The 24498-nt window shown below is 42.3% G+C and overlaps 1 protein-coding gene across 1 annotated transcript in view; it reads left to right on the top strand.

Annotated features, from left to right (window-relative positions):
* The first annotated feature begins 1001 nt into the window (after positions 1-1001).
* MAP1A (microtubule associated protein 1A) overlaps positions 1002-24498 on the top strand; it is a 40262-nt gene continuing 16765 nt past the window's right edge. Inside the window, exons 1-3 of the mRNA XM_062583409.1 lie at positions 1002-1059; positions 22744-22826; positions 23539-23679. The gene's annotated coding sequence lies outside the window, so the exon portion shown is untranslated. The remainder of the gene's footprint in view (positions 1060-22743; positions 22827-23538; positions 23680-24498) is intronic.

Genomic DNA, 24498 nt, shown 5'->3' on the forward strand with positions numbered 1-24498 from the left:
ATATCTTCCAACTTTCACAGTTAACTCACACAGTTAAAGGTTACTGTTGGCAATGAACATGCCATGGAATGATCTTTATATTCCAATATTGGACTGATAGACCTAGCCTCAGCAGAGCAGGGATGAGGAAGTATACTTCCCTGTCTCGTGCCTTGGAGGTTAAATGAGCCACCCACTATTATCCTGATTAAGAAAAGGAGATGTGAGGTTCATAGACAAAAGTTTAATTCATTTTCTGAAAACAGTAACCAAAACAAATCTCCAGAAGACAGGTTGCTAGTGTGCTTACATTGCTCATTCAAGTTTTATTCTCTGTCCAGTGGGATTTGGGAGCATCATGACATACCCCTCTCTACCAGTGGCCAGCCAGCCAGATATATGATACCGGGCACAACCAGTTGGGCTGCTGAAACTGTGCCTAATATTTACATATTGCTTTTCTTTAATTAGAGAAACTAGTTTGCAGCTGTTTGCAACTGTTGGAGATAAACATGAGGTTCCAGTTTAAGAGTAACAACCTAAAGCCCACTTCGTGGAAGTGGGGAGTGCCTTTCTGGGACACTCCAGCAAGGAGTAGACAGACAGTAGGCTATAGGAAAAAAATCTTTATTGTAATAACATGGGAACCCACCTTGTTGGCAGGACTTTGTCCAGTTTCATATATTTCAAAGTGCCAATCAGAGTTCTGCTGTTCTTGAATTGCTCAGATTATATGTCCAAATCAGCCTGTTTCAGTCATGGAGGAGCCTGAGCTGGCTTTGGTACATGAGGAGTTAACGAATGACCACAAGAGTGCTTGCTTTAGGGATAGTCTGAGCGACAGGATGGCAGTGCCTGAGGCTGGGATGCTCCAGGAGGAGTCTGTAGCCCAGAGAGGGTTAAGTCAGCCTGCGCATTGTTGAGTGGGTGTCAGAGAGAGGCTGGGCAGCTCCTCCCTCAGCTTGCACTGACACAGCAGCTGCTTTCTGCAGCCCTGTTTGTGTCTGTGCATCTGTGACTCTCCAGGCATCCTGCGTAGTGACTGCTGCTTCCATGGGCCACTTATCCCAGGACAATATGGTATGTGTACATTCCTTTTGCTACTCTGTGAGCCCAACCTAGGGGCTCAAAGGCTCTGAATAGGCAATAGAGGGTGCTGATAATTTCAGAGACACAAGCCGTTAATGCTGAGGGGGTGGGAGTGCAGGATTGAGATAGCCCGTGCTGACCTTGTTCTTGGTCTAACACTATTTTTTTTGTGAAAAAATTCTCATCAGTCAGGGGAAGAAGAATTATTCTGGTGGATCTGATGGCAAATTTAGATACCTGGCAAGTGGACTTTACCTTGACCAGGCTCTCTTGCCCTCCTCTGCCTAGTCTCATGGGATGAGTTGCTGGGTCTACACTGCCCTTGTACAGGAGTAGTTGAGGAAATCTTAGTGAAGCAGTCTACAGCAGATACATTTTTTTCCTTTGTGGGAATTTGATCCATCAAAGGGTGATTGGCAAGTGGTTGAGGGGAAATGACTAGTGACAAGAGGGTAAGGTGGTTGCAAATAGAGCTAATTTTTTATGATTTGTTAAGACCTTGTCCCTGCTCAGCTGCTCTTGTCCTGAGTACAGGAACAGAGACTGAATTCCCTAGCTGCTCAGCTGTTTACTGCACTTGTGTTGTTAGCTGAAACATAGAACAGGATGTGTAAAGATGGGTCTATAGAAGAATCTGGAGAAGATATTCTGCCTGTCATGGACTTAAGGAGTGCTGAAGCACTGTGATTTATGTCATTACGACCTTGCATGAAGATAATTTGCTACTGCAGAAAAGATGAGGTGGCAAAGGCATCTCACAGGCACTCCTTTTGGGCAAAGCTTGGTGAAAGCCAATATTAAGGTTTGTGTCACTGTCCAGCTCAGTGCTGATGCTGAAATGAGACTAAAGCCAGTCAGGAGGGGGGAGGGTTGTTAAGGTGGAATGTCAAATTGTTGATTAGGTGGAAGAGATATGAAGGATCCTTTCTGCAATTTCTCTCTCCTGTGGTGCTGCACACCCACAAATGAGTAGCTGAAGTCTTGAAGTAGCTGAAGTCTGTCTTGGAGCTGCTCAAAACTATATTCTTCCACCACAGGAAGCCAAAAAACATCTAGACTCCTCCAGTTGTGGGGGAGGAAAAATGGAAGGTTCTTGTAAAATGTGAGTGATGCTGCCTTTCCAGGGTAGCAGAGGAGAAGAAGAGAAGGAACTAGGCTAGGAGCTGATTTTGGTACTACTGGGCTACAATAAGGCTTTTAGTTCTTTAGAAATGAGAAGAGCAAGGTGTTTTCTTTTTTTCAGCAGTTGTCCTTTGTCATCCCTGCTGTGTTTCCCATGTAGCACAGCATTATATGGGGCCAGCTCCTCCCTTTATACATTGCTCTGCTGCATCACTGCTGCTACAGTGTGATGATGACCCCATCACAATCTGCACACGCACCAGGTTCTAGTTTCATAGGGTATATTTGGCTTCCTTTAATGTTGCCACTAGCAAACATCATGTTAAAAGCATTTAGATCATCTGTATGCTAATGTTAAAATGGGTTGAAGTATTTCAAAATAGGGGCTTTTTCCTATGGTGTCCAGAGCTAGAGGAACTGGAGCAGGGTTTGGTGTGTTGTACAGTTCAGACTACATGACCATGAATATCTGTCAGAGACTGCTGTTGGGGGAGGGAGGAGAGGGAGGTATAGAAAAAAGTCTGTGGTGATACTAACAAAAGCCTTCTTAATAAAGAATAAGAGAGGAGCCACCCTGGCTGGGGGCTGAGAGTGAACAGGCTGGGATTCACAGTGATATAGGGAGGGGAAAAGAGGAGGGAACTGGACGCATTTATCACACGGAGAGCTTGGAGGGGAGGAGCATGGCTGCTGCACACTCACACGCAGAAGCGCACATGCGTGCGCGCGCGCGCACACACACACACACACTGCGGCAAATTCTGCAGCTGGTGCCTGCTGGCTTATGACTGCAGAAAAAACAAGCTCTAGTTTAAACTCTCTGATCTCAGAAATGAGGCTGTTTCTATTCCAAGTAGCTCTGGTCCCAGTATGTAAAGCCCTGCAGCCTGGCACTGTTCCAGGATGGCAAGGATTCCTCCTCTTTGATGGATCAGGGGACCCTTTGCTGCATAAGGCCAGTGCCTCCCACTGTCCAGTGTTTGGGTGCACTCAGACTGCATGTCTGTTCTTGCACTTCCTCCAGCAAGAACCTATCGTATACAGGCAAAGAACCCCCCTTTTTTTGATCCCTTCTTTTCCTTCAACATGACAAGGCCAGGCTGTTTCCTGCTCTGCTCACATTCTGCGGACAGAGAGGGGCATAATGTTGTAGTAGTTTCTTTCCTGACAAAATAATCCATGAGAGGAATGTCCTGTCCTGTCTTTTTGCTGTTCTTGCTCATGCCTGTGCTGTCAGTGTAGCTTAGTCATGTCCTCATCAGATATGCAAGCAAATGCATAATGGACTTGAGCACAAGAGATGAGAAATAACTAGCACAGGCACTCTCTGGTGAAAGCAAAGAAGCTATGTGTACATAAACAAGAGATGCAGTGTCTGGGTCAAAGAAAAGAGAATGGACACCAGAGTAAGAGTGCAAGAGGGTGTTCTCAGCCAGCTCCTGAGCTTCTATTGGACACAGTCTTGTGCTCTTTGTACATGTTCATGCATACACAGACCATCCTGGGTAGCTTCTGAGGTGGCTCCTCATGAAAGGAGAAGCAAATTGAGAGCCAAATAAAGATTCAGCAATATATTTTTGTGATAAGTGCCTGAATACAGAGACCCCAGAGGATGCTACTTTTGGCCACTTGGCTAGCACAGCTGCTACATGCATTATCACAGGCTTTCCACTGGTAACTGATGGAGAGAAGAGAGACCTGCAGGCCCTCAGTAGATGCTGTGAGAAGCCAAAGAAGAAAAGATTGCCTGGTGAGCATAGAGGGACTTGACAATAGTAACTAGTTCAAAATGAAAAGTGTATCTGCTAGCTTGTGAAGTGTTTGTTAGGCAAAAGTACCTAGGGAGAGAAGGGAGGTAATAGAGATAATAGTTACTGGGCTGATGGATAGGCTCTGTGTATGGGAGGAAAGAGGGTAAGCTGTGTGTATGTTAATCCTTAGAAATGATTCTGGGGAAGATTTAATGGATAGCAAAAGAAGACTCCCCCTCCTTTTCCTTCTCAGTTCTGAATTAGTTACAAGTCCACATCATTCTGGACTCCAGAACAAGCCTTGCAGCTGTTGAGAGGAAAGACTACAAAAGGTATTGAGCTATTTTGGTTCTAACTTCTCAGTTTGTATTCTTTTTCTCTGCCTCCCCTTAGAGCTGCTTGATTCAGTTGTGAGGATTCCTCCTACAAGTGTATATACTTTGTCTTTGTCTTTGGAGAGAAAACTTTACCCTTGCTAAAGAGGTGTTTCTTTTGTGCTAAGAGAGGGAAGACTTTTGTTAAGACCCGAGGACTTAAAATCAAAATTTTTAGCTTGGTTTCCTAGGAAAATGATTGGCCATTCCATCTGTTTACCACTCTATTTTAAACTCTTGAATCCATTGTATAATTTGAAACCTACTTGAAATAGGAGAAGCATTAAAGGTAACAAGTTTCTACAGGTTTTATGAAAACTAGTGAGGTGGTAGAGGAGAGTGATCCAACTTAGTATCTTCCCTGGGACAGTATGTGCTCTGTTTGGTCTACCATCTGGGCAGTCACCACCTGTGCAGCAGTCAGATAACAAACATTGTATCTGAGTGTGCAGCCACTTGACCACTTGCTAGATACGACTCATGAGAGGAACTAAGGATGTTGCAGTGGACTGCAGAGAAGTCCTTCATCAATTCCTTGGCTAATGAAACAACTCAGTTGTGTATCCAGCTCTTCAGCAAATCCCTGTCCTGCCCCTAGGCTTTATTCATGGATGAACCCAAGCATTGGTGTCCTTGAGCTGCAGGTTCTTAGTTCTTCTGAAATTGGCCTTTAAGTCTTGCTGAACCTCTCTTAAATGGATAGAACACTACTAAGCTGGCCTTTTTTTTTTAAAGGGGAATGAAATTCCAATTGACTTTTACCTTCCTGAAAGCATCATCATTCCAATTTCTGTGTTTTGAAAGAAATGAGTGAGCCCTTCCTTGCTTTTGAAAATAAAGGCTTGGATAGCTCTTCTAGAAGGACAAATGTTGAGAATCTCAGACAGAAGGAGACAAGTAAGTTACAAAGGAGGTAGGATTTAAGATGTATGTCTGTTATCAGCATGTCCTACTGAATAACCTGTGTATCTCTGCACTTATTACTGCCCTTCATGAGCCTTCTTGTGAAGCACCAAAGTCTCTTGCAATTTACTAGCACCTACCTCAGGGATCAGGATTCACAACTGGACCAGATACATAGTGTTCTTTGTGCTCTGGCATTCTGCAGTACAAGAAATCTTTTGTAAATTTGTTTTATCTTTTGAGATCCTGTGGAGGAAATTGCAAGAGGAGGAGGATTGACCTATAGTAACCAGTCAGTGCATGTGGAAATTTATGTTTCTTTAGTATGAACCAAAGGTGCAAATTAATCGCAGACCTTAGGCACAGCAAGACTCTGTCTTATGTGCCTATGGGAAAGGCTGAGCCACTTCTCCTGACTCTCCTGGGATGTCAGCTAAATGCCTCAAGCAGCTATGGTTTAATAAATGGTTATTATTGAATATGTTCACAGAGCACCTGACCTGAAAGTCTGATAGCTGTTTTAACCTTGGAAAGGAGAGTCCCTTCTTGTCTCAGGGATACTGGCAATGGTAAGAAAATAGAAATACAAGCTTGCAGGAAACAAACAGCACAAGCTGTAGCCTTAGCTCCCACCAGAAGGCTTGTCCAGAAGCTGTGTTGTACCACAGCATGGAGGGCTGTCATTTGCTAATTCTGTTCTTCATGTATTTTAGTAGTGTCTGGAGAGAGGTCCTTTTGATTCTTTCCAGTGAATAGATCAAGACTGTGGAGACTTAGTGGTGTTTTTCACAATATGCTTTAAGTACAAATAAATTGTGATAAAAATGCATAGTACCATAACTGGCAAGTCTGGGTCACTTGTTTCCTCTAACTTCAATATTTAATTAAGAGATATTGCCTTAATTTTTCACTTGCTGTAACTGGCCTTTTATTTCACTAAGATCCCAACCAGCTCACCTCTACCATTCTGTTAAGTTCCAGTGCAGAGTTCCTAAATAATTAAGGAGGAAGCTAGAAGAAAAAGGCCATTAGTATCTCCATTTTGAATGCTGCCTGGGGAATGTCAGTATGTCATAAGGCACACAGGGTACTAATATCTTGGTGGAAAAGTGGGCAAGAAGCCAGTGATTTACTTTTTGTTTGGCTAGATTTTTGTTCCAAAAAGACGCTTAAATTGGCATAAGAGGGGTGAGTTGTAGTACTTGAACAGAAATGCAAATACTGCTCAGGCCTTGTAAGAAATAAATTGCTTCAAACAAATACAATTCCTTTCCTTAGTGGGAAAACACTGGGCAGAATGGTTCTCTGTGGCTTTGATCTATACAGAATCTTTTTGAAGAACCAGCTTGCAGGGTAGTAAGTATGAGCACAGTACATATTTTGGCCCAATTCCCAACTGTTAGATTTGCTTTACTTGGGAGTTTTAATTGTTACAGGGTTTCTCTCGTGCTGTTGGCCCATATTGAAAAACAAAGGGGATTATCAATGAAATGGGATGCTTGCGGGGTATGAAAAAGTTCCATGCCTGCATGGCTCTGAGGGAGCTGAACAAATGAGAGGATCTGAGATAAAACTGTTCTTGGTTTTAGAGGACTTCTTCTAGTCCTTTTTATTCTTGCAAGTCAGTCCTTTTTGTTCTCCCAAGTCAGTAAGTCCAGCTAGACTGGATAGTGTAAAGAAGTGGGGTCTCCTGTTAGGACATGAGACTTCAGTGAGCTCAGAGCAAAGCAGATGAGCAGGCTGACTGGTGAGAAGTAGTGGCTGAGGTGAATTGTCACTAATATTGAAAGAAGACAATATCTCTACTCTGGTAGGAACAACAGTTCAGCTCTTCCCAAATGCCTGTCTTTTCAATGCTGAACAGACAAGGCCTGCATTTACTAGCAGAAGGGACAGGTGGCCTTGAAGCTATGCACTTTTAAATATCTTCCTACATCCCATTCACTGTTACTGTACTTCACACTGTAAATCAAATCCCAGGAATCCAGACCATGCAGAGAAGTTGTCAAGTGGCAATTAAATCCAGGACTGCAAAGTCAAAATACATCAGCAAAGAAAGATATTGGCAGAGGACAGCTGCTTTTTTTCTAAGGGCTGACAGAATACAGCCATTCTATGCTTTCCCACCCCTGCCCCACACCATCCACAGCTGGTTTAATAGCCATATCTTAAATGTGGATGACATTCAGCAGGTTATCTCCAAAATAAACAGGTGGGAGAGCAGAAAAGCTTGCAGGAATGAGACTATCAACAGTAGGGAGTGGGAAGCAGGTTTGAGGAGTCTAAACAGATGCTAGAAATCAGATGTATCAATATTAGGCTATAAAAAGCTCTGAAAAGGCTCTTGCCAGAAATTTGGCATCTAAATCACCAAACAGGAGGAAATCTCAGAATGATTCTTTATTTGTGACAGTCATCCCCTCCCTGATACAAATAAGTTTTCTTCACCTAAGACAGCCTGTTTAAATTTGAGATCAGCTGTAGCATTTCATAATGTATCAGTTGTCAAAAAAAAAAAAAAAAAAAAAAAAAAAAAAAATCAGAGAGGGAAACAGGACAGATCATGAGCTGTTCTTCCAAGTCAGTCAGGATCAGTATTAGCCAAATACTTCACAACTGGGAGAAATACACATTTTTTTCTGAAGCTCTGCTATATTCTTGTTGTAAGAACATGTATCCAGTGATGCATATTCTTGTTAAAAGTAAGAAATCAAAAATTAACCAGCTCTGCTACTTACAGGAGTCTTTGGCCCTGAAATCTGGAACAAAACATCTGCTTCAGTGGTGACAGGAACATTTTTGTGGGATTCTCTGTTCATGGACTAGCAGCAAATGACAGCTGAAATTATACTGAAAAGGAAAACAGGATAAATTAGTTTGATTTCCAAAGGGACCATCTCTGAATCTGTCAAGGGTTGGTGGAGTGAAGGCAGCAGATAAAAGGGTGTCATAAGGTGTGTTTAAGTTTCTTTTGGTGGATTTAGCTGGAGACATTTAAGAACTTTCAGCTCCAACTCCACACAGCTGGAGATATGCTCCTGTGCAGAGTTGTATTGATTAAGATGATTAAGGCATCTCTCATATGAGGAAAGGCTGAGAGAGCTAGGACTCTTCAGCCTGGAGAAGACTGAGGGGGGGATGGGGAATCTTATCAATGCATTTAAATATCTGAAGGGAGGGTGAAAAGAAGATTGAGTCAGACTCTTTTCAGTGGTGTCCAGTGACAATACAGGACACAACTGGGCACAAACTGAAACACAGGAAGTTCCGTCTGAACAGAGGGAAAAAGTTTTTTACTGTGATGGTGACTGAGCACTGGAACAGGTTGCCCAGAGAGATTGTCAGTCTCCATCCTTGGAGATAGGCAAAAGCTGTCTGGACAGGGTTCTAGACAACCTGCTCCAGTGCAGGTGACCCTACTTGAGCATAGGGGTTGGACTAGATGGTCTCCAGAGGTACCTTCCAACCTCAACCATTCTGTGGTTCAGTATTTTTGATTCATGTGAATGCCCTGAGACTATTTCATGGCAAAGGATTCAGGGCTAGCTTGGGTAAGCAGAGCCATTGAAGGGAATGGAATATCTCCTGACTGATTCTGCACTTGACAGACTAGAAGAGAGGACTTCAGAGGACTTTAGTTCAGTGGTGCCACAATTTTAGCTATGTAACTCACTATCCTAATATGAAAAATTATCATGCACTATTCTGAAACTTTTAGTAAAGACCAGCACATACAATAACACCTCACTTCTCAAACACCACTGGATTCCCCTTCCTGTCTAGGTGCAGTTAAAAATTCCTTCATTTCATATCCTGCATGGTTTCCTCTGTGTCACTTTTGGTGCTCACTTGCATGCTCCCTTCTATTGCTCCACGATACCATCACATATCTTTACCCTAGCCTTTCTTCGGAGGGAGAGAGTACTCTTTTACAGTGTCTTACTTGTCAATGTTCAACTGATTTTAATATTTCTACTAAAAACATGTTTTCCCTTTGCTAGTACTCAGTGATTTTCTTTTCTTTTAGATGAGAGAAAATCACTAAAAAAATCCTTAAAGAGATAAACCTTTAAATTTATCTATAGATAAATAAAATAGATACTTATTTATCTATTTCTGCAGAGTGTTTGAAAGTATATTTGAAAGCTTTATTATAGACATTCTCAGACAATGAGAAGCAGAGTAGTTGCTGGTGTACCACAGAACATTGCCTAGTGCCAGTTCCTCATTACTCCCACCTGATGAATTACATTAAAAGATAAAACTACAGCACATTTCTAATATTGTTTTTATATAAGCAGTTGCTTATAAGCATTGCATGCTGTGAAAGGAAGTCATGGGAGTGACTCCGAGACAGTCCCTTTTGGCTGTGATAACCCAGTAAGTGATTCTGATGTGCCCTATGCTCTGCTTATCTCTAGAAGAGGAATAAAGAGCTGAAGTTGCCTAGAACTCCACATCTTTTTAGGCACCTGAATCTAACAGTAGAGCACCAGTTAGCACTGCAACCTCCTGCCTAGCACTGAAAGCATCTCTTAGTTTGCTAAGCAATTAGCACCAACCACTAGCTGCAATCTTCAGCTGGATAATTTTCCATGTATTTCCTGATAGGCTCATCTCATCTGGCCCAGCACTACTGTTCAAAAGATAATGATCAGGGAGTGGGAAATATCCCTTTGTTTTGGTAAACACAATGTCCAATGTCTAGTTATAGATCTTGCTGGAGTTCCTATCTGAGCTGAAACTGGTGTATAGATTTAGGACTGCACCAAAGAAAAGAGGCCCCCTCTAACCATAGAGCATTGTCAATCTAAGGGTGTTCTTTGTGTCCCCTGCTGAGATAGTTGTGGCTTACATAATTAGTTAATTATTCCTCAGAGCTGTTGAGTGAGGGAGCAAAGAGAGTCACTGTATAGTATGGTGTTAGGGACACAGATGTGTGAAGATCCAGTTCACATCTCTATGCTAGTGAGTATTTTAATTATGTTTACAAAACAGACTAACTTCAGCCAGAGGGAGTGAGAGCAACCCTGCTCCATCTCTGGCAGACAGGGAATCAGAGGTCATCAGTCTCCCAAGGAATACGCCAGTGAGCAGGCCACTGTGCCATCTTCTTCTGGGTCCTCTATCTTCCTCTGAGAAAATAATGACTGAATATAGACCTCCAGGCCTCCAGCTTTTCACCCAGACTACAAGAGAGGAGTCATAACTGATAATGGCTTGTCTTAGGACTGTTAAGTGATGATGTGGTGAAGTGATGACCATAGTATGAGGGCCCAGCTTTCCCCCCTTTTTCTTGGTGCTCTTTTTTGTTGTTGTTGTTTCTTTGTTTGTTGTCTTTCTGGCTGCCTTAGCAGTTGCTCAGCTTGTTGATATCTGTTGATTCCCCTTTAAGGGGGTTGGTCTCCACACTAGGGAACTGGGCACCTAATCAGAGCCATGAGATCTGTGAGGTAGCAGGCACCTGTAAGTCCTCTGCTGCCAGCAGCCAAGCCTGATGCATCACAGGATAGCTGCACAGACATTATATTCTTCTGATTTCCTTAATAATTCTTTAAGGAATGATCAGGGCTGGGATGTAAACAGCATGTTGATCATAGTCACAGATGATAATAAAATGTAAAATGTTTTGGACAGTCAAGAGGAGTGAAAAGATATAATTCCAAGAGCCCAGAGAGCAAGGTAGTCATGGCAGGAAAGAACAAAGATAGATTCAAACTGAGAAAGTGCAGTGACACTATCATATTTTTTTTCAATCAAAACATATGATGAATGCAGTACAGCCATTTCTGTTTGAAAAATGAGAAGAATTGGAGCCTGACATTTTGTATGCCTAAATATAGACAGTATCCTGAATATTTTCAAAGTTTTTAGGGGAAAGAAAGAAAAGTAAAAGTAACTGATAAATCACTACAAGTTTAAGAAAAAAAAATGTAATTGATTTTATCAATAATTTTAGCTAATATTTCATTCTAACAAATATATTCTGTTGAAATTTAAGAAAAAAATATTTTGCTTTGAAACTAAAGAGTGATGTTTTTAAAACAGTAAAAGGGCTGATTTACCATTGCAGCCAATATAAGCATTACATCAGTTTTGTAATCTAGCTTAGACTCTGTGGAAACTCGTAAGGACTGTGGGCCATCTTTCTTTAGAGTCTGGGGAATTGGCTAAGCTCCTTTCTTTGTGTTTGGATGATTCAGTTTGGAAGTGGGATATAACTCAGAATATGAAGGTTAGCTGTCTACTGTGTGGCTGAGTTCCCAGAAACACATTACAGTCTGTTTCCTCTAGCCACGGTAGAGGCTGATGCTAGCACTCTCCAGACTCTCATTTGTCCTCTAAAGTTCAATCCAGAGTGAGATATTGTTTTTTGCTTTCCATGCTGTGTCTGTGGCAGTGTCAGGGTTACTGCTGCTTGCACTGGATCAGGACTCATCACACAGATGCTCTGCTTACAGCAGCTGACTCCCTCTGCCAAAAAAAGAGAAATGACAGTTTTGTTTAAAATAGAATTGTCTGTCCAGAATTTCCTTTCTGGAACCCATCATGTATGCCCACACACTGCACAGAATCTCTTCTGCCCAATCCTCCAGGGAACAATTTCCTGTTAAATTTAATGAAGTTATTCCTCTTGGATGCTTTGTATACACAGAGAACAAGTTAGCCTTGTGCAAACTTTCCCCATGCTTCTCTGCCAGCACATCTCAGTTTATACTGCCAATGCTTTAGTAGCCCACAGATCCACCCTCCTTCTCTCAGCTATTAAAGCATCTCACAAAGGTTGATATAGCCCCTCACCCTTTATGACAGGTCAGTGTCCAAGTACAGGGAAGCTAAAAAGGCTTTCCTGAGGTGCACAGCAAGTCTGTAAATGAGGAGGAACTGAACTGTGAATCCTCAGTTCCTAGGTTGTGTACTGGCTGCCAAAGCAATCTTTGTCTTTATTTTTCAATTCCTGAGCCCTTCTGACTAATATGCAGTGGCTCTAAATCTCTTATCAGCCAGAGCTGGTCCTACTAGCTACGTGCTGTTCAGTTTGCGTTCTGGAGAGCAGCAGCTTCAGCAGCTCTGTGCCCTTCTGGTGCTGGGTTTAGCACTTAGCATGCTGCTTCCAACAACAGCATACTCCTCTCATTGCTAAACAGCACAGGGCTTCCTTGGATTTGCAAAGGGTTGGGTCCATATTGTGGTAAGAGATAGGAAAGTGTATTTGCACATAGGGATAAGAGGCAGGGCCTTGCTCAGCATTCTGGGCAAGACCTTTCTTCTGGCCTTTATAACCTCTCTCCTAAGGAGCTGTAGCTTGGTGCACTCATTACAGTGCTAGCGTGTTTGTGAATGAATGCGTTGTTTTTTCTGCTCTGAGTGGACCCTGTTTGGGGCTGGAGCCTTTTCACCCATTGGCACTGAAGGAGCTGCAGTTGGGGATTTCACAGCTTCTGAATGAAAGAATCACTTACCATCTCAGCATTATGATGTAATTTCAGAACGAAGGAAATGGCAGCTTTTCAGATTGCACTAGCTCATGCTTATTAGGCAAATATATGCACTCTGAGCACCCTTATGCACATGTTGACCATCTTCAAAGGTGGACTTTTTTCAATAGAGCATCAGGAAGTCCATTTAATGCAAGGCTCAACTCTTCAACAAAGTTTAGAAAAAAGGAACTGAGGTTTAGAGAGATCTAGGAGCTTCCTGTAAGTTGAGTCTTTTCAGAAGTGGTAGTCTGAAGAGAGGTGTTCATAATATCAGATAAGATACCAGGAAAGAAGGAGGAATCAGTTTTCAAATACTATGGCTTTTGTGCCTTGGTCACATGTTCAGCATGTGAACTTTTGATATTTTGTATCAATGTTCTATTGGTGTTTGCTTAACAGGTAGAACTTGGCCTAATAAACCCAAATAATCTTAGAGACACAGGAAGCAAAGGGTATGGGAAGGAGAGAGGAGGTAATGAGGACAAATAAATGCTCCCTGTATGGAGAGAAGCTTGGTTTCCATATGGTCAAGTGAAGAGTCTGCATCCTCCTTATGGCAAAGTCCTGATATCTCTGCAGCCTAGATTACCTTATGCCTCCATTTCTCTGAGTTACTGCAAGCCTAAAACTGCCAGAAAAATCAGATATTTGCAACATATAAATACAATTCTTTTAACTGCAATTAGCAATTGAATCCAAAGACCAGGGAAAGCTTGTTTGAAATAAGATGCAATAGAACAAGACCCAGGTCAAGGGAGGTGATCCTTCCCCTCTACTCAGCCCTGGTGAGGCCATGCTTGGAGTACTGTGTCCAGGTCTGGGTTTCCCAGTACAAGAGAGACAGAGAGCTACTGGGACGAGTCCAGCAAAGCGCTGCTGAAGTGATTGTACAGCTTGTACCTGTTGTTTCTTGTACTAACCCTGTGTACTTCTGAGAAGACTATGGCACTCTTTTCTGTATACACTCCAATTAGGTTGTTGAAGACAGAAGTAATATTCCCTCCTCTGCCAACTGAACACATGCATTTCTCTTAGCCTTTCCACATACGTCATGTGCTCCAGCCCTTCTCATCATCTCTGTGGCCTCTGCTGGACTCGCTGCAGCATGTTCCTGCGGTTTTTTTTTTTTTTTTTTTTTTTTTTTTTTTTCACTTGGGAGGCCAAAGCATGTCCCGTGTAACACATCACTGAAATGAAAGCACAGTGCTGGGCAAAAACTGATAAACTGTCTGCTGATGAATTCAGGCTAGAAACAGGAGCAAGCTATGAACTGAGAAGCAGCATTACAAAATTATAGGAGCATGCAAGGCAATATAGCCAAGAGCACGGATAACAGAGGGAAATTTCTCATCTTCCTTTCAGAATTAACTTCTCTTTCTCACTTTCACCTAGAGTGGTGTCATGTGGTTCAGTGCCATAGTTAAGACAAAAATAAGGCGAGTCTGGTTATATATGCTCATTAAAATTTGTGCACCAGTCAGAGCATCATTACGAACTTTGGCATAGTCTCCCTAGAAAGGTGGATTTTTATTGCTCTGGCCTAGGTGATCATATTTTATGAAAATGAGGCCCTGGGTCCCACTGCCATGTCTCTGGTTTCAGCACAATGAGTTCTAACTGTAGCTGTTCCAGTTCTGACCAACAAAATAGGACCTCTGAAGTCTGATGGTCTGAAAGATCAAAGCAGATGACAAGCTACAGCTTTTGCAGCTGTTCTTGCCAGCTTCAGATCAGATGAGATTTTATTACTCGACTATGTTTTTTAGGCACCACTCAAATAGAGTGGCAAAACCCACAATATACAAGGATCTATATTGACAGCATGATCTCTTTTCTGCCTCCAGTACTATCTCCCTGCTTCCAGGATCGTCTTGTTCTTGGGCATCCTGTTTGTCACATAATGCCCCTAGTTTTAGTTTGCATTGGCCTTCCTGCATAGTCATTTTGCTTTATTGCTAATCACCAAAACTACAATATCTGGTCCTTGACTGCCTTGCCCTCTATCTCTTTTCATAAATAGACAGCTCTGGGGAATTAATTCACACCAGCTCAAAAATTTCTATGGCTTTGCTCCTCACTTGCTTTTCTCCACCAAAAACAAAGTAGTTCTAGAGCTGGTGGGCAACATAAGCTATACTTAGAATCACAGAAGCACAGAATTGGTAAGGTTGGAAGGGACCTCTGGAGATCATCTAGTCCAACCCTCCCTGTTCAAGCAAGGTCACCTAGAGCATGCTAGACAGGATTGCATCCAGACAGGTTTTTAATATCTCTAGAGAAGGAGACTCCACAACCTCTCTGGGCAACCTGTTCCAGTGCTCTGTCATTCTCACAGGAAAGAAATTCCTCTTCGTATTCAGGCAGAACTTCCTGTGTCTCAGTTTGTGCCTGTTGTGTCTAGTCCTGTCGCATGGGACTATTGAAAAGAGTTTAGCCCCATCCCCTTGTTACCCTTCCTTCAGATACTTCAGAGATTGATAAGATACATATTCTTTCCTTTGCCCCAAAAACAAAAGTTAAGACTTCTCTACCTTCCACACTCATAGCCCATGAGTGCAGCCTGCACAGCCTGAAATGCTGCCTTAGTAACAGCTAGAGAAGTTGTCCATCACTTCACCTCTGGGACATTATTGTGTAATGCCCCCATGCTCAGTTGCTGCTTGCTTTCATCAAAGAGGTGGCTGTCCTGTAGAAAGAGAGTTTTGTGTGTGTCCTCCATGATCCTTCAGGATGAAGGTGATACTACTTCTGACAATGGTAAGTAATGTGATCTTTGTAGAGAAGGCAAATGCCTCTCTCTCTCCTGAATCTTCATGAATGAGATGCATTTATATGCAAATCTTTACATGTGATATGCAGCACTATGTATGGGTAAAAAGCAATGAATGCCATGAATCAAAAACTAGCTAAGAGGCAGAAAATAAATTAGACATACGTCTTTAAGTTTGCATACGTTCAGAGGTGGAAGAATGAGGACTTTAGGATTACCTGCTAAATATGAAGTTGATCAATACAGTAATGCCCAGGAAAGGGTTAGAATTAACATGGAGGTGGTTAGATTTGTAGATGTCTAAGTTACTTATGTCTAGAAATGACTATGAGGAATTTATGCAACTAAATTGAACAGTCATGATGAAGTCAAATTTAATTCATTGTCAAAAAAAAAAAAAAAAAAAAAGTAAAATCAAGCATACTGGAAAATATCTTCCAGACTCCTTATAAGAGTTCAACTAATTGTATCATGGCAGGATGAAATTTGGATGTCACTGTAGACCACCAGCTGTAGATCTTTATTTGGTGCAGAGCTAGTGTCAATTCATGTTATGATGCGTAAAGAATAGGATAGTGAGTAATATAGAAAATATAAGAATGTCACCCTATGAATCTTCTGTCTCTGTCTTGCCTTGTATACTTACGCTCTTACTCATCCTAAGGGCTACAGTGGAAAGAGAGATTCAGATATTGATGACAGTGGTGATGAGGGACTAGAGAAACTGTCCTCTTAAGGAAAAGACTGAAAAGACTGGGGTTTTTCTGCTTTGACAGAGATGTGATAGCTAGGAGCATTCTTGGGAGTGCATAGGCATCATGATAACTGCATTAACCAGAATGTACCTGAAAACACAAAGTGAAGATTTGTATAAAATGAGGATTTCAACACTAATGAAATTTACTCCCACAATAAATGAGGGAGAAGAGGTTTCATTTAATGCATGCAGCTTGTAAGCAGAGTTGAAGTCGACTGTCCAGGGCCAGGGATATATGTTCAGAATGCATCTGGAGATCTATAGCCAGAAAGCTTTGTTTAGATCCATGTTCTAAGCAATTCAAGACTGCAGTTTATGTGGGCCTGAGAAGGCTATTCCTTGTACTGTAATTTTAATTGAGGGATTTTTCCATTCTCAGTGAGACTATTCAGACATGCCTTTCACCATGCTAGGGGTCTAGTAAGGACATACATCTGATAACAGTCCAGACAGTGAGCTTTCAATCGCTTTGTCTGTATTGTTGTTCGCACCATTAATTATTTCTGTTGCATATAATTTTTGTTAGCAGGTGGGAAAGACACTCTAGTCTGTGTCTTTAAGTCCTTTGTGCAGCTGCTTCTGCAGGCCTGTATAGAGGGAGCAAGCAGTAAGAGGGCTCCTTAAGACTGTTGAACACTTGAATTCAAAGAGATTTGGAAATAACTGGCATTCCCTTAGCTGCCATGACTACAGCCACTTGACCGTAGGTCTGAAAGGAATTTATGAAGAAAGGCTGTGGGATATAATGCATATTCTGCTGTGCCAGGCTGAGCTCCTAGTGTTGTGGCTTAATACAGGTTTGCTACCTTCCTGGCCTGTTCTTTTGCTGTTGGCTCATACTGGCCTTGGTCTGCCATGGTCCTGTCCCCGAGCATCCAGAGCACAGCTTCCTGTATGAACTAGCTTCTCATTCGACTGGTGATACCAGTAGGGGAGAGGATTTCCTTTGGCCAGCCTGATTTTCAAAGTTGTCAGTTTCAAATTTCTGCATGTGTGGATACTGAGACACAAGGAGATACTTTTTCCTGAATTTTCCTGAATTTCCTGAGGAATGAAAACCCTCTCATGGTTTAATGAAATCTCCATATAAGGAGAACAGCATATATGCCTTTCCCCTATTGGCCTTTCTCACTGAGAGATGATAGAAAGGTTTTGCAGAAAACTGGACAGAGTGATTCTGCCTGGCTTGCTATTCTGGATTCTGATAGCATTTCAAGCAGTTGCTGCTTTTCCTGAGCCTGGACCCATACAACACCTTTGTGTCTTCACTTCAATGTAGTTACTAGATTATTAAGAGACAGCTTTTTATTTCTTTGTATTTGTGGAATGGGAAAGAGTCTCTTCTTTCCACATGAATGTAGTCAACCACAGAAATGGCTTTTCCCTTTCCCAGTCATCTGAGAACTTTGGTTTGGCTGGATGGATGTGGAGAGATCCTGTCCTTCATCTTTGCCTATCAGATGCCTGGGCACAGGTTTGAGATTTCTTGTCATTGAGTGCAAATCTCATTAACAATATGTGTTCACCCCTCACTCAGGGTCCACTCACAGTGAGTCATGGTCCACTGGGCTTGTGAAGGCTCCTCCTCAGTCTCTGTTGCCTACTTATCTTTGCATCTTCATGAAAGTATAGCAAGAAGCTGTCAAAGAACCTTGAGAGATCACTATAGCTTCATTTGTATGCCAAATGGCAGATCAGATCAGCCCAGATCACTCCTGCTAGTGTTTGTCTAGCCTGCTGTGAGGCCTACAGTGACTGCAAAGCCCACCTTGGTAAGCAGCTGGTCCCAGTGCTTTGCATTAACACAATTTTGCTAATATCGAACTTACATCTTCCTTGCTGCATTTTAATCTGATTCTTTTTGTTCTTTTCATTGCTGGCACTGAGAACAAATAGTTCTTTTCCTTAGAATACTGCTTTACAACCATTTTGCTTCTACTTAAAGCCGATCCATCTAAAAGTCTCAAGTTTGCTTGTGAGTGCCATGTAGGCCAAAGTCAGGAGCCTGACTGATGTAAAAACGTAACGTCTACTCCTTTCCCATCTGCATTATCTACTGTTGTCTTATTAAGAACTCCTCTGCTTGTAACCATTGCCATCTGTGAAGAGTTTCAAAACTACATAATTAATGGCAAATTCTTATGCAGCACAGTGTAAGGAGAAAGTCATTCTCAAAAGTCAAATTCTTGCCTATGGTATCTGTGGAATTTTATTTAAACCCTCCTATTGTTTTTCTTCTTCTTCTTCTTCTTCTTTTTTTTTTTTTTTTTTTTTTTTCCTTCCTCTCAAGTCTCAGTGTTGTATGGAGCAATTGTGTCTGTTATGGTGATTCTTGGGAGCTTCGTAGAATTTAAGGCAAAAAATGACAGTCTGTTGGCTGCATGTTTGACTGCATCTGGAAGGCAGTAATAAACTTCATGCAGAGATTCCTGATTAAAACTTTTGTATTGGGCTGATCATGAGCTGATTCTCCATGAAGAGGTTTCTGGAGTTAGTGATTAGCCTTTTCAACAGGACAAATCTTTTGAGGAGTCATCTGTCTCAGCGTGTCTGTCTAGCACATACCAGGATCCTGAGGGGAAGGTGTCAGTCATTCTGAGACAATGGCTGTAATGGAGCATTAAGGGACAGGCGAAAAATATACCTCAGTTGAGAAAATAGGTGTCTCCAGTCCCAGGAGGTACTGTTTACCCTAGAAGCTCATCCTAGTTAAAGACTTGCTTTAGCTTGATATGTTTTCTTACTACTTTCCTGTGAGTTTCTAAGGAAACTCCTGTAAGACAAATTAAGCTAATTCTTTAAGGATCTAAAATAAAAATATATATTTTTTTCTATTTTGTAAGGCATATCGGTATACTTTTTTTCTTTTTTTCCTTCTTCTATCTGTGAAGTAGATTCTAAATCCTGAGTTCACATGTGTTGACCATCTGGAGAAGAACTTCTCATCCATTTAATATCAAGGGTGCTGTTCTTGGTGAAATCCTAGGTCAGTCCAGTTCTGAAAAGGACTGCAGTAATTTTGCAGAGTTTTGCAAGCTTGCTGCCTGCATTTCTACCTCAGGCCTGCAGGAATATTCTCCAGACACGGAGTCCAAGCCAGATCAGCAAGTTCCCCAGTGACAGAAATTACTTAGCCATCTTTTTATGTATTTATTTATTTATTTATTTTAGTAGGGGAAGGTGGAAGGAGAGACGGAGGAGAACAACGCAGATGAATGAAGTAGGCATTCTCCTCAGCCCTCCTCTTCCCGGTTGCTTTTCAAAGCAACTCTTTGAAAAGTGTTAGATCTTGGGATCTAAGTCATCTGGTGTCAGCACTGAGGAAGCATTATGGCCATGGAGTCAAATGAAGTATCACCTTCTTGGCTGTCCTAGCAGCCTCTGCCATGTGAGACTTTGCTGTGCCAGTTGATAAAAAACACCTGGGCTGAAGGAAAGATGCTGCAGTGATAAGACGCTGTTGACATGGTAGTGCTGCAGAGCTGGAAGGTCACTGACAACCCCCCTCCTCTTCCTTTTACAATTCTTAAAGGAACTAATCACTTCTTTTCTAGCCTTAAATGTGCTGCTGATAGCTGTACTTCAGTACCAGCCTTGTGCAGCCAGCACAGCCCAGCATTTGCTCTGTCATATACGAGGGCAATGCTGTCACTGAGCTGGGCCAGTGCCAGGAGAGGCTGCTATTAAACTCAGCCTGTGTATAAGCAGGGGGCTCTGAGGACCCACTTCAGTGACATGAAGAGAGGCTGGTGGGGTTACATTGTTGCCATCATGCTCACAGTGCACAGTTCAGTCTGGAGTTTGTGTGCCACTCTGATTTCTCTCTGAATTAAGTTGAAGCACAGTTATGGATTTTGGTGTGGATATGCATATGACTGAGTGCTTCTGTAAAGGGCCTGTCTTCATGGCTGTGCTTCAGTGTCCTTCTGAGAATCAACTACTTGCTGCCAAAGAATGGAAATCTGCCCAAGCTCTGGATGTCTGCACTACTTCAGTTCACCAATCATACTTTCCATCTGCCAGCAGCTGCTAGTTCCACAGCTTGGACCCCTCTCTTTCTTTCAAATACGAAGGTGACAACTTTTCCATGGTGGTCAGTGGAGTGAGAAGATGTGAGCAGAATGCTAGCAAGTCTTCTCTTTGTTTACCAATCTCAGCAGTGGCAGTTCAAGCTGCTTGGGCTTGAAGTACAAAAATGGCAGTGAGCAGCATTATTTGCATGCTTGTTAGTCCTGCAGGCAGGCCACTTTTCCTGTATACCCATCATTGTCTGCCAAGCACTGCTAAGGCTGCAGCCCTCAGGCTGGCATTATCTCTGCAATGCTTTTGTGCCTGGTGACTGTAAGGGTGCCCACGTATTGAGCACTGATGATCACACTGTGCCTGAGAGCTCTCCTTTCACATCGCACTGCTAGTGCCACTGTTGGTGTGGGTTCTGCACATCAAGGTGTATTCTCTAAGGGACATGGGCCATGGTGAAAAGGTCTGTTTGAGATGTATAGACAAGGTGGCAAAAGTTAAGGCTTGAGGAATGGCATTGTTTGGGTTTTCTTTAGTCAGCAGTATGTTTAAGACAGAGGGGAGCAATTGCTACTGTTCTGGATGCATGGAGCAGCATGTGAGCAGAGGGACTGTGTAGGGTGAGTTGTGTGAAAATTGCATGACACAAATCAGTGAGGAAACCAGGTACTCCTTTTGTCAGCTGCTGGGAGCCAAGCAATGCCAGGACATCGACAATGCTTTTACAATTGGCGTTATGGAGGATGAATATTTTATTGCTTCTTTTGGCCACAGTGCTTGCCCCAGAATACTTCCTGGGCTCCTTCTCATCTGCACCATCTGCTGCCTTCCCATTCTACTCCTTCTGGGCTCCCTTCCAGCATCCCTTGTTTGTGCAGGGGCTTTATTCCAGTCCTATCCCATCCATATGCCACATTCCACACCAAATAACAGAAATGCTACTCAGCTAAATGTAAGATTTCCTTTGCACAGCCAGTGATGTTTTTGTTTTAATCTGGAGGGACCATTTTTAGAGAAATGGAAAGAATACATATTCAGAAAGCAACTGGAGATGTGAAGTACACATAGCTCTGCTGAGAGCTTAAAGCCTCTCTTTCTCATTTTGGTCTGAACAGTAATATGTGTGAAAGTTGCCTTCTGGGCATAGCTAGTTGTTTTATGCTTAATTGCTTGCAGCCAGAGTGAAATAGCCCAGCAAACTAAATTTGGTCCAGACCTTTTCTGATTGTTTCTGTTTCCTTTTAGTATCTTCCTTTGAAACATCAGTTTCACCACACTGATTCAGAAGGACTGAGATCTGCCTAGAAAGAGAGCTGATGAGAAGCTGTACGCTAGAGAGAGTGGGAAGAACAACATTGACAGAGAGCAGCAGTTGCCTGAAAATTAAAGAGTAGATGTCCATTTTCAGTGAAGATTTATGGTCCTTCAAACTATGTGAGGTGTTAAAGCCAATGAAAGATTTAAATCCTATAAATTATCTATTCCAGCAATTAAATTCTAAGAAGTGCCTGGCTTGTAAAGTGAATCTAATGCTCAGCATTAGATATTTGCAAAGACCAAAATCCAAGAAGGTAGGTGCCAACTGTGGTGTGAAGGGCAATGCTGCAGGAATGTCCTGAACATTGTCCTGCTTCACAGAGTTGTTTGACACAGGGTTACGCAACGATGGATCTAGCCCCTCATTTTGGAAGGCAGGCCCTCACCGCTGTTCTTTCTAATAACAGAATAGGATTCAGGCGTTACATCAGTATTTTGACATATCTCCATGTAACACTCATGCCAAGGTGAGCATACAAAATGCTTGTTTGCACTGACAAGCTCTTGCATGTTCTTTGTCTCTTCCTCTTCTGCCTAGATACAGAGCAGATTCTTATTTGGATTCCTATTTGTAACTATCATAGGAGGAAGACAGGAAAACAACCTTCTTAGCATCTAGCTGGTTCCTATAGCAGCAGGTCACTTTTACAAGAAAGTGGGTCTGGATTAATAAAAAGCTTATTAGGAGAAAAACTTACTAAGAATGACAAAAGATTCATTATCAGTGCTGCACCACCCATGTGAAGGGTGAGTCAGCACCCATCAGCTGGTTCACAAAGCCCTTTGGTAGCTAAGACTTGGACAACATCCAGAGATACCTTTCCCTGGTAGCTGCAATGAAGCAAGATACTTCTGTCTGAAGGGGATGATCTGTCTCTGCCAGTTGTTTGGGGCACAGCTGCCTGGCACAAGCAGATAGCTTGACGTGCCTGGTACTGTTGACTTCAAAATATGTTGGAGCTGAGCTGCAAATTATGCTCATCTAGATCTAGGATTTTTTCCTTGTTACTTGAAAGGGTCTACTTTGGTCTGTGAGACACAGGTATTAAATTGGGGCTTGAATGTAAGCTGAAATCTTACAACCAAAGTAGTGCAGAAGTAGAATTTTTGAAGCTAAAATATTAGTGGATATTTTCTTAGCAGTTTCTTCCTTCTTGTCTAATCTCTTGCCTCTCCCCAGGCCAAAGAACCCTTCATCACCGGAGTGATACTCTGGAGACAGTGATCCTGGTAAATCCCAATGTGGACAGCATTGTGTCTGAGGTAAGGGCGAGATGCCAATGGGTTTTTCCCGTATCAGCTCTCTTGCCTGTGTTTGACATGGAGGGTCATGGTCATGACACTCCCTACCTTCTGGATTTTGACCATGCTGCCAGTCTGTTGCAGAGTGTGGTGAAACCAGCAGATGTTCTGGTCTTGCCAGGAAGATACCTGCTGTTACCAGTGCTCTGTGACACAATTTACTCCTAGACAAAGAAATACACATGACAGTTTTTGATTCCTTGTATGCCAGCCCTTTGGGAATCACCTCTTTCCAGGAAAGGTTGGTATCTTTGACCTATTTAGTTTTAAGGATTTCTCAGGAGCTTATAGAACTTCCTAGCAAGCAGGATGGAGGACTTCTGAACCTTAAGCATTCAAGTGAGGTAAGTGTCTAAATGTGCAAACCTCTGACATGGTGTAGTAATACTGGAATTTTCTCTTAGTGTTGGCCTACTTTCTCAATGTGAATTAGGAGGCTGTGACACGGAGCTGTGTCAGACAGGCAGTAGCAGTGTCTTCCCTTTTCAGGGTGGGGATTCATTCTCCTATATGCAGAAAAATTATGTTTTGACTATTTGTGAATAGTGAATAAATACTGCCTGGAATAGTTCTTATTGTCCATGTAGTTATGCCCCTGAGCACAGGTGAGGAATACAGATAACTTTTTGACTTCAAATTAAACTGGTGACAACATTCTATGTCATTATAACAGGTCCGCTCACTGGTGTGTGATTCATCAGCCCACAAGTTACTGATCTTCTGCGGTCAGAGCTCAGACCAGGAAGGAGACTTGATCCTGCAGACAGGAACCTTTACTTACCAGAAATTTGCTGAGATACTTTCAGACCCAGAGGTGAGTGTCAGCAGCAATCCAGGATGTCCTCTCCTGTTCACTGAATGTGTAATAGAGCCTGCAGTGCAATCTGTGTTGCTCTTTTAGGTGGTGGATCCCTGGGAGGTTGGCTTGAAATCCAGCAAAACAATCACACACCATAAATAACTCATGAGACAGCCTTTAGTATCTTACTTTAACTCTCTGGCTTAAGTTTTCCAAAATGGCAGGCATGGGTTATTCCACCTTTAAGTGTTCACCTTGAAACATCCTTCCAGACCTGCTCTGCAGTGTATAGAGACGCAGAATTTTTTAGATCATGTCTCTTTAAAATGTCTATGGGCTGCAACCAAACAACAGTCAACAGAGGCCATCATCACCCTAGTAACATGAGTATTTCTCTTCATTTCACAGTCTGTTCAGCAAGCTTAAAATGTTCACAAGGTTCAGAGTGTTTATTAGCTGACTGTATAGCTATACACAGAGAATGCTAGAGAGAAAGTTTTGGATTCATCGCATAAAGATGACAAGGGGATGAAATGTTGCAGTTACTTAATCATAGAATCACAGAATCATTCAGATTGGAAGGGACCTCAAGAGTCCAACCTCCTGCAAGGTTGGCAAGGTAGCTCAGGGCTTTGTCCAGTGGGTTCTTGAAAAAAACCTCATAGGACAACATGTCTGGACCTTCGGTCCAATGCTAATAATCTTAGCTAGCTATAATACAGCTTTCCTCAGAGATTCTAAACTCTCTTACTATTGAGGCTCATTGCCAACACAGATGTACTACTTCAGTTTTTGACAAGCCTTACTTCCACTGATCATTATACACAGATGTTT

Source organism: Rhea pennata, chromosome 10, assembly GCF_028389875.1.
Source record: "Rhea pennata isolate bPtePen1 chromosome 10, bPtePen1.pri, whole genome shotgun sequence".
In the NCBI taxonomy this organism is placed as follows: domain Eukaryota; kingdom Metazoa; phylum Chordata; class Aves; order Rheiformes; family Rheidae; genus Rhea; species Rhea pennata.